General features: G+C 35.8%; 1 long non-coding RNA gene across 1 annotated transcript; it reads left to right on the top strand.

The window, feature by feature from the left end:
* The first annotated feature begins 7,627 nt into the window (after positions 1–7,627).
* Positions 7,628–14,091, top strand: LOC131384206 (uncharacterized). The gene is made up of 3 exons (XR_009214843.1): positions 7,628–7,708; positions 9,304–9,347; positions 13,880–14,091. It is a non-coding gene; the product is annotated as an uncharacterized LOC131384206 (long non-coding RNA).
* The last annotated feature ends 399 nt before the right edge of the window (positions 14,092–14,490 follow it).

Raw genomic sequence — 14,490 nt, 5'->3', positions numbered from 1 at the left:
CTTGATGCCAGCTGCAGGAACCTACTGGTTATGTCCTGATACAGCTGTCTAGATAGTGTTGCTGGAAGATCCAGGCCACAGTAGACCAGCTATTGGGGAACTACAGGGGTTAAGAAAGACATCTTGCGTTGTCTCTGGAAAGACATCACCTGATCTGAGGCAGCTGTGGGTGGTTTGACACAGAGCCATAGACACTACCTGCATCCTCTGCGACTTGGATTAGAAATTCCATCAGGGAAGACATCCTATACCTTTTAGAGTCTGCCATTGACAGGCTGTTGAGGTGGAATGAGTTGACAGACACTGAAGGAACATTTATCATCCATGCTGAGAGGCAGTATGGTGTATTCAATGTCGAGAGCAGGGAATCTGGAATTAGATCATAATTTGAATTTCAGCTTCATTCCTTACTATGAGAACTTATACAAGTTATTATATACATGCATGTAGATGTATGTGTGTGTATATATGTTCTTTTTAAAAGGAAAACATTCTTGTAACATAAATATTTTAAAAATGTATAGCTAACAATATAACAAACCCTAAAATACTTATGTTTTCATAACTGTTCTTGAACAATTATCAGCTCATGGCCAATCTTGTTTCATTTCTACTTTCATGCATTCCCTTTCCTGTATTATTTAGAAGCAAATGTTGGGTATCAAACAAGTTCATCGATAAATATTTTAGTATATCTCTAAAAGACAAAGCTTTTAAAAACAAAAAGCTAACCATAATATCTTGCCTGACAAAGTTTAGAATTCTCTAATTTGATCAATATCCAGTAAATGTTCAAATTTTCAATTATCTCTTAGTTTATATTTTCTTGAATAAGGATCTAAATAAAATCTATGCTTTGTAATTACTAAAATATCTTAAGTGTCTTATAATTTATATTCTCCCCCATTACATGTTTTTTGGAATTTATTTTTTGAAGAAACTGAATTGTTTGTCCTGTAGTTTCCCATCATCTGAATTTTGCTTAATGCAGAACTGTGGTATCACTTAGCATGTTTCTTCATCCAATTCCCTGCTACGTTGCATTGTATATAGAGGCTTGATCAGATTCAAGTTTGATTTTTGGCAAAAGTACTTCCTAGGTAGTGCTGTGTTCTCCTATCAACAGACACATTTCTGGTTCTCTCTCTTTGGTGATATTAACAGCCTCTGATGATTATGGTTAGACCCACTAATTCACAATGGATAAAAATTGTAATATACTAGACTATCACTGCCTCCTCAATTATTAGCTGAAATAGCTATGTAAAGAGAAACTTTCTCTCATCTGCAATTGGGTTATCCAAAGATATGGTTTGCATAGAAAAAAATCAGTGTCCAAAATAAAGAGTTGATATCTGAACATCATTTAGCAATGGCCGTAAGTTTATCTTTAGAAACTCCTATATCTAAATGTACTTGAAGTACTTCAACCCTCTTGTAATTATTCTCCTTATTTCTACTTTACCAACTTTTGCCCAGTGGGTGACTCTTTGAGTTTATCCCTCTGTTCTTGGACATAACTTTAGTCATCTTTTATGGCGTCATTGCTATGTAGTGTGATAAATTTATCCAGACTCATTATGTACAATTCTTGCTGAGACCTGGAAATCATTGAAATCTCCAGGAAATTCTGGGCCTTGTTAATGGAAAATTTTAGTGGAAGTTTTAATCTGGGCACTAAGAATATTCATTACTACTGGGTTTGCCATTATTCCTAGGTGTTTTCAGTAAACACAGTTAGAAAAAAATTGTTTTAAATAGAATTTATCATAAGTTTAGATTGATACTTCCAATTGAAATTGAAGGCAGTAGCATTTTTTAATTTAACCTCTTTGATCTTTAACTGAATCTCCTTTTCCTCATGCTGAGAACCTGACACAGAAAAATAGAATATCACATATTCCTCATTTACTTTATCTCACAATATACCTACAAAATTCTCAGAATAATAATGAACAAAATTACCACCAACTAAATGGTTGGCAAAAATAGTATAAGACAATTTTTTGGCTTCTCTGGGCCATATTGGAAGAAGAATTGTCTTGAGCCACACATAAAATACACTAACACTAATGATAACTGATGAAATTCTAAAAATTACAAAAAAAATCTCATAATGTTTTAAGAAAGTTTATGAATTTCTGTTGGACTCCATTCGAGGGTGTTCTGCATTACACGCAGCCCGTGGGCTGCGGATTGGACAAGCTTGGTGTAAGGTATTATCTTGCAGATTTTTTCATTTTTAGGATGTATTATATTAGGAATCATTGGCAAATTACTGTGTTTTTAAGTCCCTTTGAATCTCTGTGTGATTATGGTACCAATTCACTTATTTAATTTTATTTTTTATTTTTATAGATTTTTTACCTTAATTTTTTAGTGAGAATGTAAAATAGTTCCATGGTCCATGTCAAGTCTGTAAAACAAGTCTAGTTTCTATCCCTGCTTTTCCTACTCTATTTTCTCCCTGCCCCTATATATAACCACTCTTCATTTTATGTTTTCTTTTTTGTATAGTTTTCTATTTCTGTCATAGCAAATTACTACAAAATTAGTGGCTTCAATGCAACACACATTTGTTATTTACGGTTCTGTAGGTTAGGAGTCCTGACGTGGTTCTCACTGGGCTAAAATCAGCATGTTGGCAGGGCTATGTGCCTTTCTGGAGACTCCAGGGAAAACTCCATTGCCTTGCTTTTTGCAGCTTTTAGAGGCCACCCACATTCCTTGGCTGATGGACCCCTTTCTCTGTCTTCAAAGTCAGCAATATTGCATCTCTCTGACCACTCTCACCTAGACGCATCTGCTGACTCCCTTCTTCTGCTTCCATCTTGACCCTTGAGATCACCTTGGGTTTACCTAATAATCCAGGAGAATCTCCCATCTCAAGGTCCTTAATTTAATCACATCTAAAAAGGCCCTTTTGGTGTGTAAGTAACTACTTGTAATGGCAGGAATTAGGACTGGGACATATTCAAGGGACCAAAATTTGGCCTGCCATAATTCCCCACTTTCTTAGATAGTAGGTACATACTATTCACATTTTCTCCACCTTGCTCTTTGCACTTAGTACTGTGTTCACTCCATAGTAGCATATAGATATACCTCCCTCATCCTCACTCTTGGAGAAATACAGTCATGGATTCTTAGTTTCTGGTTCTGCTTGTGTCAGTAAAGCCCCTTCCTCATCCCTCTTTTATGCTTACCACTAGAGACAGAAACTAAAAGTCTTGGTTTGAGGCTGCTAAAAGTCTAAAACAAAACAAAATAGAACAGAACAACAACAACAACAAAATAAGGTGGGGTGGACAAGCTTGCTTTACCACCACATAGCATTCTACTATGAGAATAGACCTTAATATATTCAACCAGCCCCCAATAATGGACACTTGAGTCTGTTTCTAGTCATTGCTGTTTCATGTATTCGGTAATAAATAGCCTTGTACATTTATCTTTTTGTATTTTCCCACTGTGTCTGTAGGATAGGTTTCTAAAAATGACTTTGCTAATTAGAGTAAATTATGTATTTTTTTAGAGGCTGCAAGTTTCCTTCCAAATGGTTATATCATTTTACATTCATCTATGAACATATGAGAGTGATCCAACATTTGAATGTATTTTCAAAGTTTTGAATTTTTACCAATATCAGTATACTTTTAATTTCAATTTTCTTACTATGGGTAAGTTGTACCTATTTTTGTATGGCTAAAGTGCACTTGGATTTTATTTTCTGTGTGTTCTATATTTTCATTTCAAACACATTTTTCTATAGGATTTTAATCTTTTTCTCCTTTTTTGAGAACACTTTAGAAAATAAGATATCCCCTCTTCCATGTTATAAGTTGCAAATATTGATCTTGTCTTTTTACTTTGCTTGCTGTATCTTTTGCCTTTCAATAATTTATATTTGTATGTAATAAAACGTGTCTATTTTTCCTTTCTTTCTTCTGGATTTTGAGTCTCTTCAGGTTACTGATGGATTCACCTAGTTTTTTTCCAGTATTTTTATAGTTTTACTTTTCTATTTAAATATCTGAAATATTTAGAATTTATCCAGCATAGAGTATACTATAAAAAATGGATCCAAATTTACTTTTCTATATACTATCCAGTTACTCCATTTAGAAGTTTTTTTAACCTCTCTGTGGCTCAGTTTCCTCAGCTGTAAAATCAGTGTGCTAATAGTACTTGCCTCATAGATTTATTGTATGGATTATATGAGACAATGTAGGTATAGTACTTAGCATGATGCCTAGCACATGTTAAAAGCTTAATGATGATGAAGATGTTGTATTAGTAGATACCTCAGTGGTTCTAGCCCCTTATTCTGGTCCAAGGTCAAGTCACCCTTGATAATTAGTACCACCTTTTACCCTGGTGGGATACTGTGTTTTGATCTTATTCCTGAGATGCAGTACCTAGTCCTTTTACCTGATTTGCTGACCTGGGTTCTCTTCCTGAGTCCCTAATCCTACACCTGGTTGAGAGCCCCCCTTTTTCCCTAGGACAAGGTCCCTCCCTGACTTACCGTTTCCAGTCCTCTTCTCTGAATTCAACAAATTCATGAACTGACATTTTCTTGATACTGACTACTTATCTGGATTTCTGATACTCACTCCTCCCATGATCTTTTTGGGGACTCTGTCTACTTATTGGGACATCAAGATACTGTGTGTAAAAACTGCTTACTCCTGCTCACCTGAACATAAGCTGTCATTGCCTGGGAGGCTAGATTTTGCCTGTAAACTCGTCTTTTGGTGGGCATGTTGCTGATTTAGGGTCTATCTCTTTTTTTCTCCTCCCATCTTGAGGGCGGAGTTGGAGGTATTAGAATTGCTTAGCTGGCTATAGGCATGTGATTAGAACACGGATTGTCTTCCAATGGACTGAGCCTAAGATGGAGGAGATTATACACAAGTAAAAGATCCTTATCTCTTACCTGGAACCAAAAGTTAGAACAAGCTAAACCTGTAGAAGAAAACCAAAGCCAAGACATAGGGCTGCACAGTCAGGAGTTCAAACCTGCAAGATGTGATTTTTTTTTCTTATAATATACAATTGTATGATGTGCAGCTGCACCATCCTGAATCAAAGGGCCAGGTCTGAGAGGACAGTCACTTTCCTTAACATCTGTCTTACCTGATGGTTAGGCTTCGCTCAACACCCATTTCTTCTTTATATACTCTCCAGGTTACTTGGAATTCTGACTGGGTCACAAGACAAGAAAAGCAGTATGTTTCGGCCAGTAACTAATATCAAGCTTTATTAGACAAATTAATATCTTGCATTAAGTGTAGATTATATGTCATCACAACAATCAGCTCATTCCGTACTGTGATTCTGAGATTTTGTGAGGACTTCCTAACTTAAAACACCCCCTCCTTACACCAAGCTCTTTCTGATGCTTAACTCTCCAACGTCTGTTGCAAAATATATATCCTACTTGAATGGTGATGTCTCCATTCCTACTTTCCCCCATTTCTATTATTTTGATTGCTGCCAGAACAATATAGAAGATATAAAGATATAATAAATCTACTCTCCTTCTTGAAACTCCAATCAGTGGTTCTCCTCTGCTTTCAACATTTTTTGGCCTGATGTGACAGAAATACATTTCTGTTAAATTCTTGTGGCAGATGAGATGCCACATTTATTTCTTTTAAAAATCAAATCACATCAATCTCTGAGCGCCCCCTGCTCTACCAACTGACCAAGGTTGTTGAGAAATTCAATGTCCGTATTTTTCATGCTTCACAGTTCATGCCTCCCATCTTCCATTATGATAGGATTCCAGGACTTAACTTAAATCATTTAAAGCACAAGGGGGAAGAGGCCTGTCAACATCAATCCTCCTGGTCATGGTGAAAACACTGTTGTCTAGGTCTATATAGTCTATTCGAGAACTGGTAAGTCATTCATTCTACATCAAGCTTGGCCTCTAGTCATTCAATGAGGCCTTGGAGCTCAGACCCAGACTCCATATGGACTTGTGCTTCTTCGCCTATAGGAAGTCTGACCTGTCTACAACACGCAAATGGCCTGGAAGCAGGATACCACCTTTCACAGGACCCTTCATTCTCTGTCTGTTTTGTGTCTAGGAAGTTCATAGGTCCCACTTGCCCTGAAGTCATGAAGTCAAGACATCTGTGCGTTTGTGTGTGTGTTCATGTCCTCAGGGTTGCCCATCTTATCTGAATGCCACATCTACTAACATTTTCCTGTAGGGCACAGAGTCCCGGAATAAACAACACAAGGCCTGACTGCCTGTGTTTTAAGGAGAGAAAAGTATTTCACAGGATTTTATTCTTAACAAACAAACAAAACAAAAAATGAGTAAAAAGAGGCATTTCACCATGCCTATGATTGATTATAAGATGCATCATTATTTTATGTACTACTATGGCATAATGCTTTTTATCATTTATCATTTTAAATTTATATTTATTGAAAGAATATTTTTAGATTTATTGTTTCTATAGCATAAAATACAAGCCCTGATGCTCTGTTTCCTTACCTTTCTCCATAAACAAGAATCCTTTCTTTGTTTCAATACTGAGTTATGTGTAAACTTTTAAAGATGTTTTAATAGCACTAGCCCGACATGTTGCACATAGCTCACCTGAAGCCTGGAATAGCTATGATGAAGTTTTTACATATGCTGGTAATAACAACATCCCATGCGACAGTGACTGCAAGACCCCATCATGGGAAAGGTACATCCCAATCTCAGGGATGTGAAAATGCATCTTAGAATTGATGAAATACAATATATTGCCACACTCCACTGCTGTACACAATTTCCTCTCTACCTCTACATGCATATTTCACCCATTCCCTCCCTCGCCCCTGTATTCCACCCATGCCAAACCTGCATATTCAAGCTGTTTGACACCTCTGTGTAGTTCCACATGCAGTAGCCACTCGCTGGGAGTTCCTCATCCTTCTTCCCCTTGTCTGTAACCACAATTCTTACTCATCTCTCAAACCAGATCTTACATATTTCCTCCCTTACCCATTGGCATAGTTCTCTTCCTGCAGGCTCCTCATCAAATCTTGAACCCAAGCCTCTTCCTGAACCAACATTGTGATGGGGAATTTTTTCTGCTCTACTGGTGCTCCTTAAAAGCAAGAGTTGTGTTATTTACGTTTTGATCTCCTGATGCCTTGTACTATATTGATATGTACTGATATGTTATGAGCACTAAAAAGAGCTTCCATAAATGACTGGTAGTTTCTTAGACAGCCATCCTCCAATGAGAGGGGTTGGTTTTATTGTAGAACTGGTTGTAGAAGGCAGTAAGAACAGATGTAAGTCCTGTGTGACAAGAATGGGGAGAACTGTGAGAGGCTAAAAGACAAATTGATCTACAGACAAATATTTCAACTTGTTCAAGATATACAGAAGTCAACAGCATGCTCTTGGGTCTGATTTCAGCAAAATTGCTTTTAATAACTAAGCAATTACTATTCTGGGCATACTTAGTGGCCAGGGTTAGGAAAAAGAAAGGTTACACTGTAGTGAAATCTTATCAGTTAAGATCTTCTGTTAAGTAGTACATGTTTATAATTCTGATTTTCATGCATAGTTTAATATTGCCTTCATTAATCTTATCAGGTTATTTTCCTTGACCACTTGCTTGCTGTAAAAGAACTCTAAATGGACAATGTATTTCCATATCCCAAAAAATGATGTTCTTTTGGACATAAGGTATATGTTTCAATATTACTTCACTGATTGGAAAATTGTAATATCAAATAAGACCTAAACAAAATAAATGTGAATGATCCCTAATTTATAATAAGTATCCTGCATGTTATTATGAAGATCAACTGACAGACAAGTATTTACATAAAATTTTTATTGGCTGTGTTTTATCCACTTTTGAAGGGTCCAAGGTGCTCAGAATATCTGCTGTTAAGTCTGGGTGTCTCTTTCAAATAGAAATTGCATAGTACAGACCTCATCCAAAGTAGCTGTATGGATGAGATAAATTGAGTACAGAAGAGTTTATATTTCTAAGCTATTCTGTTCTGTTGTATATACTAAACATGACAAGTTTAAGTAGATCCAAAGTGGATAATATTTTTAATCTTCTGGCAATTTAAGTAGAAACTTTATAGCCTGTGTTTTGATTTCAAGCAGAAAATAACATACAATATAGATTTAATTTACATTTATTACCATAAAAGCACATATACTTGATCATCCCATTTTATTTATTATATGGAATAAAAATTTAGAAAACACTTTTTTGAGTACTGTTGTATTGGGGAACCTGCCCCCGATAGTCATGTAGGTTCTTTTCTATTTTCCCTAAGCATCGGCCGGGTTGAGAAATAAAGGGACAGAGTACAAAAGAGAGAAATTTTAAAGCTGGGCATCCGGGGGAGACATCACATGTCGGTAGGTTCCGTGATGTCCCACAAGCTGTAAAACCAGCAAGTTTTTATTAGTGATTTTCAAAGGGAAGGGAGTGTACGAATAGGGTGTGGGTCACAGAGATCACGTACTTCACAAGGTAATAGAATATCACAAGGCAAATGGAGGCAGGGCGAGATCACAGGACCACAGGACCAGAGTGAAATTAAAATTGCTAATGAAGTTTCGGGCACCACTGTCATTGATAACATCTTATCAGGAGACAGGGTTTGAGAGCAACTGGTCTGACCAAAATTTATTAGCTGGGAATTTCCTCGTCCTATTAAGCCTGGGAGCCCTATGGGAGACTAGGGCTTATTTCATCCCTACAGTTTCAACCATAGAAGACAGCCACACCCAAAGGGGCCATTTTAGAGGCCTACCCTCAGGAGCACATTCTCTTTCTCAGGGATGTTCCTTGCTGAGAAAAAGAATTCAGTGATATTTCTCCCATTTGCTTTTGAAAGAAGAGAAATATGGCTCTGTTCTGCCAGGCTCACTGGCGGCCAGAGTTTAAGGTTATCTCTCTTGTTCCCTAAACATTGCTGTCATCCTGTTCTTTTTTCAAGGTGGCCAGATTTCATATTGTTCAAACACATTTGCTCTACAATTTGTGCAGTTAACACAATCATCACGGGGTCCTGAGGTGACATACATCCTCCTCAGTTTATGAGATGACAGGATTAAGAGATTAAAGTAAAGACAGGCATAGGAAATCACAAGGGTATTGATTGGGGAAGTGATAAGTGTCCATGAAATCTTCACAATTTATGTTCAGAGATTGCAGTAAAGACAGGCATGAGAAATTATAAAAGTATTAATTTGGGGAACTAATAAATGTCCATGAAATCTTCACAATCCACATTTTTCTGTCATGGCTTCAGCTGGTCCCTCCGTTTGGGATCCCTGACTTCCAGCAACACTGTTGGTAAGTATTAATACTTACATGCCATAGATGACTTAATGTATATTATACAACTATCTTGTTTCAGGTGGCTAATTAGATAGATAACTAAATTGTCTATATCCCTAAAACAAAGTTATTCATAGGTATGTGATAAACATTTCATCTGTCTCCTACTCTTATATGGGCTTAACTGAATTGAATTTAAGAGAAGTCAACTTAAAACATGTGAAGGAATTGGGAGACGTGCTGTGATTTGCTGATGTTTAAATCTCGTGGACCAATTACACAAAGAATCAGTCCACACAGGGTTGTCGATATTGACAATCTGTCTGCAGACCATGTGTAGAAATGTAGAAATGAACACAAAGGCATGAACACAAATCTCTGACACTGTGTAATTTTAAACTGCAATTAATTACTAGCAGCTGTGCAAAGAATAATTTATATTAGGGTATAATAAATTTATTGAAAAATTAAGTATACATGCATTTTTTTGCATAAATGCAAAAAGAAATTGAATGAAAAGAAACAGTGTAAAAAGTCTAAGTAAGAGTTTAAGGTGAGGACAGTGATGTAGAGGACCATTTCAATATATCATTACTGTTATTCTTTTGTCAGTTACATATGAAAAACATATACAAAAGAATGGAAATGGAAGGTAATAACTATTATTAGATGATAGTTGATGATTTTATTTAATATATGCTATTATCTAACATATGGTATAATTTAATGACATAAAGGGTCAATATATACTCTGGCCCATATACTGGGTGACTTGGAGGCTCCCATTTTTGAGGGGAGCACAAAACGTAAGGTGCTGTAGTAGCTCTAGGCTGCAGTGTAATCAGCCTTGCCCCTAGACCATACAATTTTAAAGTCCATATGGTGTTGGAGATACCAGCAGTTGGGAAAGATGCAGTATGAAGCTCTTCTAAATACTTTTTTCTTGGCAAAGAAAATGGCAAAGATATGTGCAAATCTAAACAAACATTGACTACATACACAATAAGAATAATGTTCAATATGGGAGGATTAAGAAAATATGTGAGAACCAAAAGATGTATGTAATAACATGTATGCTGGGATGTAGATGGTCAGAGTGAACCCATCCTAAAATCTTTGTATTATTTGGTGTGAGGAAAAAGATTTTGACTAATTTTATATTAAATTCAGTGCTCATGTTGGAATTTTAAGAATAACCACTGAAAAAATTGTACTAGAATATGAAACTTGTATACTAATACAGCAAAAATATGAAATAAAAAATGTAAAAACTCAATCTACATCAGAGAAGAATTTAAAAGTAGGATAGATTTAAAAACTCCAGTAGAAATAAATCAAAATATGTCAGTAATCATAATATATTATTTTGAGATACATATATACACATTATAAAACTATGAAGAAAAGCAAAGGAATGATAAAATTGCATGATAATATTTTCTTGGGAGAGACAAAGTTGAATGCTATCAAGGAAGGGTACAGAAAGAGATTCAAATATTATGAGAAATCTTTTCTCTTAAGGTAGGTAGTATATACATAGATTTTTTTTCTTTTTTTATATATAGGTATATACAGAAATTTCTTTATTCTCATGTGTTTTAAAATATTTCATCATTTTACAATGTATGCATATATCATAACATCACATTATATCTCATAAATATATAAAATATTTGCCAACTAAAAATAAAATACAATTTTAAAGATAGATTAAATACAAATGGTCTAAGCACATTCATTTAAAAAACTGTCAGAAAAAATAGTTTTTAATAAATGTTTAAAGAGAAAAACTACAGATACACTTCAGAGAAAAATAATCATGCAAAGATTATTAGAGCATGGACAGCTCATTTTATAAGGAAAGCATTCAGAATTATAGTGGGGAAAAAAGAATATTTTTAGTCCTGAATGAAGTTATTAAACTTGACAAGGTTTGTTTGTTTTTGGAGTTGTTGTTTTAGATCTTTCTTAGCTTTTCTTCCAATGTTTATTTATACTTACTATCAAGAATTTATTCTATAAATCTTATTGAATCATCATCTTAAGGCATCTTATAACATTTTATTGTTTGTAAGAAGAGCAACGGAAATATCGCTCATTATTCTTTCAAATCGAATCAGTGGCATTTACTCTACTCTCTTAGCTAAAGCTCTCCTGGCCTCTGTTGCCCAGTGAATCCTGAGGCTGCTGCAGCTGGGGAGAATTGAGACATAACCATACCAGGCAATTATTGTTTCCAATTAAATGCCGTCTCTTTCTTCACAGAGAGAGAAAAGTGTCCACATAAATATCCCTTGTTTTGTTTCTGTCTTTTTTTCTGCTCTGTCCATTGCCTACATGGCTTTCCCCTTCCCTAAGTTAAGCAAAATTGGAAGTCCTTGCTGTAGTTTGGGCTTTTCATGGTTTGATGGGATAGGTCTTCTTGGCCTTCTGTGGTCACCAAGTGTATAACTAGTGTCTGAAGAAACAGTGGTAGTGAGAGGCCTCATCAAAAATAGTTCTGCTAATAATCCCAGCACTTTGGGAGGCCAAGGTTGGAGGATTTGTTTTGAGCCCAGGAGTTTGAAACCAGCTTGAGCAACTTAGCAAAGCCCCATTTCTTAAAAAAAAAAAATAGCTGGGTGTGGTGGTGTGCACCTGTAGTCCCAGCCACTTGGGAGGCTGAGGTGGGAAGATCTATTGAGTTCAGGATTTTGAGGCTGAAATGAGCTATGACGGTGCCACTACACTCCAGCCTGCATGACAGAGTAAGACTCTGTCTTTAAAAAGAAAGAAACAAAGTTTTCAATGCAGCTGATTTTGACAGTTAAAGGAACAGTTCTCCAAGGTGAAACCCATGAGGATAAATGATACCAGTAGCAGGTAAGTGGCCAAAGTGGAACCTAAACCTACATAGATGAGGCCCAGGTCTAAATGATGCACAGATGTAATGCTGCCCAGGAAATCACCTGAGACTTTGTGAGGTTCACTTATCTCTCTGAATGGTTACTACTCTGAGAGTACCTCCCTTTGTCTTCCTATGCTTTGAGGAAAAACTTTCTCCTCTTGGTGGTGCATTCTAATTCCTTATACCTCGTGTGTAATAATTAAGTGTGTGAATCTCAGGGCAGCCCCTTCTGAATTGTGGGTCCAACTTGTCTAAACGTCGGTTTCCTATCAGTAACATGGGCCAGAGATAGTACTTATGATATTGGGTGCTGGGAAGAATTTGAAAAGATAATGCAGGTAGAGTTCACAATAAATATAGGTTAGTCTCATCACTAACCTGTTAGAGCAGTGTTTTCAAACTTTATATATAAAATATATAAAGATGCATTTGAAAGAAAAACAATTCTGACAGACTCCAAGTTTTTATTTATATTATTTTTATACTTCTCAAATAGGTACAAAAATAAAAGTAGATATAAACTCTGTATTTCTATAGCTGTTAAACATCTATAAATAAAAATGTGTTTATAGCTTAAATTCAAACCCCAAAAAACAATGCAATTCAAATAGATGATATTAATTTAAGGTTGTTTGTTCAAAATGGTACTGGGTACTATAGCACCAATTCTTTTGACATGTTTTGAGTTTGGCATGCTTTAATTACCATGTGCTACATGATACCTCAATCCTTTCATTATTGAAAATCTGAATTATTTTTAAACTGCATGTCTGAATACCCCTTTAGCATACAACTTTTCTTCTTTTCTCGTCAGCCTGAAGTTTAGTTTTAATACAGTGGGTGCTGATGCTATTGTACAAATGAAGGCAAACAGGAACACAGACACTGAGTGCTGCAAACGCCCGGTGAAAGGTAGTCCTCTGAGTGATCCAGAAAGTGCTTCATTAACTTTCTCTATAATCAGCTAAGTCAATGAAAACACAGAATTAAAATATTTTCATGGAAATTTTGCAAATGTCCTAGATGAGCTACATGGATCTCAGTTGAGAAGCTTTAATATTTCTTTGTTAAAACTGGTTAATTATTTCTGAACATGCCAGAGAATAGTGTTAAGATAACAGTTAAGCAATTTTCCTGGTAAATTCACTAAGATCTACCAAGTGGAAAGCATCATTTTCTGTTCTATACCTTTTTACTGAAGGCAAGAGATATTTCCTTCCCAGGGTAATAATAGCTTTCCTTGGCATAAACATTAATCTGAGAACTTAGAAACTTTGACTGGGAATTCTGAATACTAATGGTCATGGGTGTAAAATGAAGTAATTTATGTGTCATAGCTAATTAAGATTACAGTATTTCAAGGCACTTAAAATTCAAGTTCAAAGAAATTTTAGTGCTTTGGTCTGATAGGTGGTGTCAAGGAGCCCTTGAAAGGGCTTCCTGCCTACAGCAGTAGGCATGCAGTAGCTCATTTACCACACCCTATAATTAAAGTGGAATAAAACTTCACTCATACTTGTTTTGGATACTAAATATTTCAAAGAAAATTTAGTCATTACTTGCAATTTTATTTAGAAATGGAAAGCTTTTGTAGAGTTTATTTTATAACCTTTTCATTAGTAAATGGCTTTGATTGATTTGAGCTATTTTTCTGATGTAGGTGAAGTATGAAATTATGAGGAGAAAGGAACAGAGGACAACCACACAGATAAAGTGTAGCTTTATCTACTAGAGCTGAAGACATTCAGATTTACGATCCAACAATTCTACTCTGAAGTGCAGTGGTGTATATACTGCAACAATGTTTACTCGTGTGCCCTGAGAACTAGATATGAAAAAGCCTTACAGCAATATGCCTATAGTAAAATAAAACTGGAAACAACAAAAATGTTCATTGACCATATACAATGATAAATGTAGTATATTCATAGAATGGAAAACCACACAACATTGAAAATGAACAAACTAAAACTGTACACAGCAACATGAATGAATTCCACAGATAATATTGAGTGAAAGATACCAGACACCAAATAATATCCCATATGATTTCATTTATATTAAATGTTGTTTTTTTTTTTGAAATGGAGTCTCAATCTGTTGCCCAGGCTGGAGTGCAGTGGCACAATCTTGGCTCACTGCAACCTCTGCCTTTCAGGTTCAAGCTATTCTTCCACTTCAGCCTCCCCAGTAGCTGGGACTACAGGTACCTGCCACCACACTCAACTAAGTTTTGTATTTTCAGTAGATATGAGGGTTTCACCATGTTGG

This window comes from Hylobates moloch, unplaced genomic scaffold (assembly GCF_009828535.3).
Source record: "Hylobates moloch isolate HMO894 unplaced genomic scaffold, HMol_V3 SCAFFOLD_9, whole genome shotgun sequence".
NCBI classification, from domain to species: domain Eukaryota; kingdom Metazoa; phylum Chordata; class Mammalia; order Primates; family Hylobatidae; genus Hylobates; species Hylobates moloch.
This window is presented reverse-complemented; position numbering and strand designations above follow the sequence as displayed.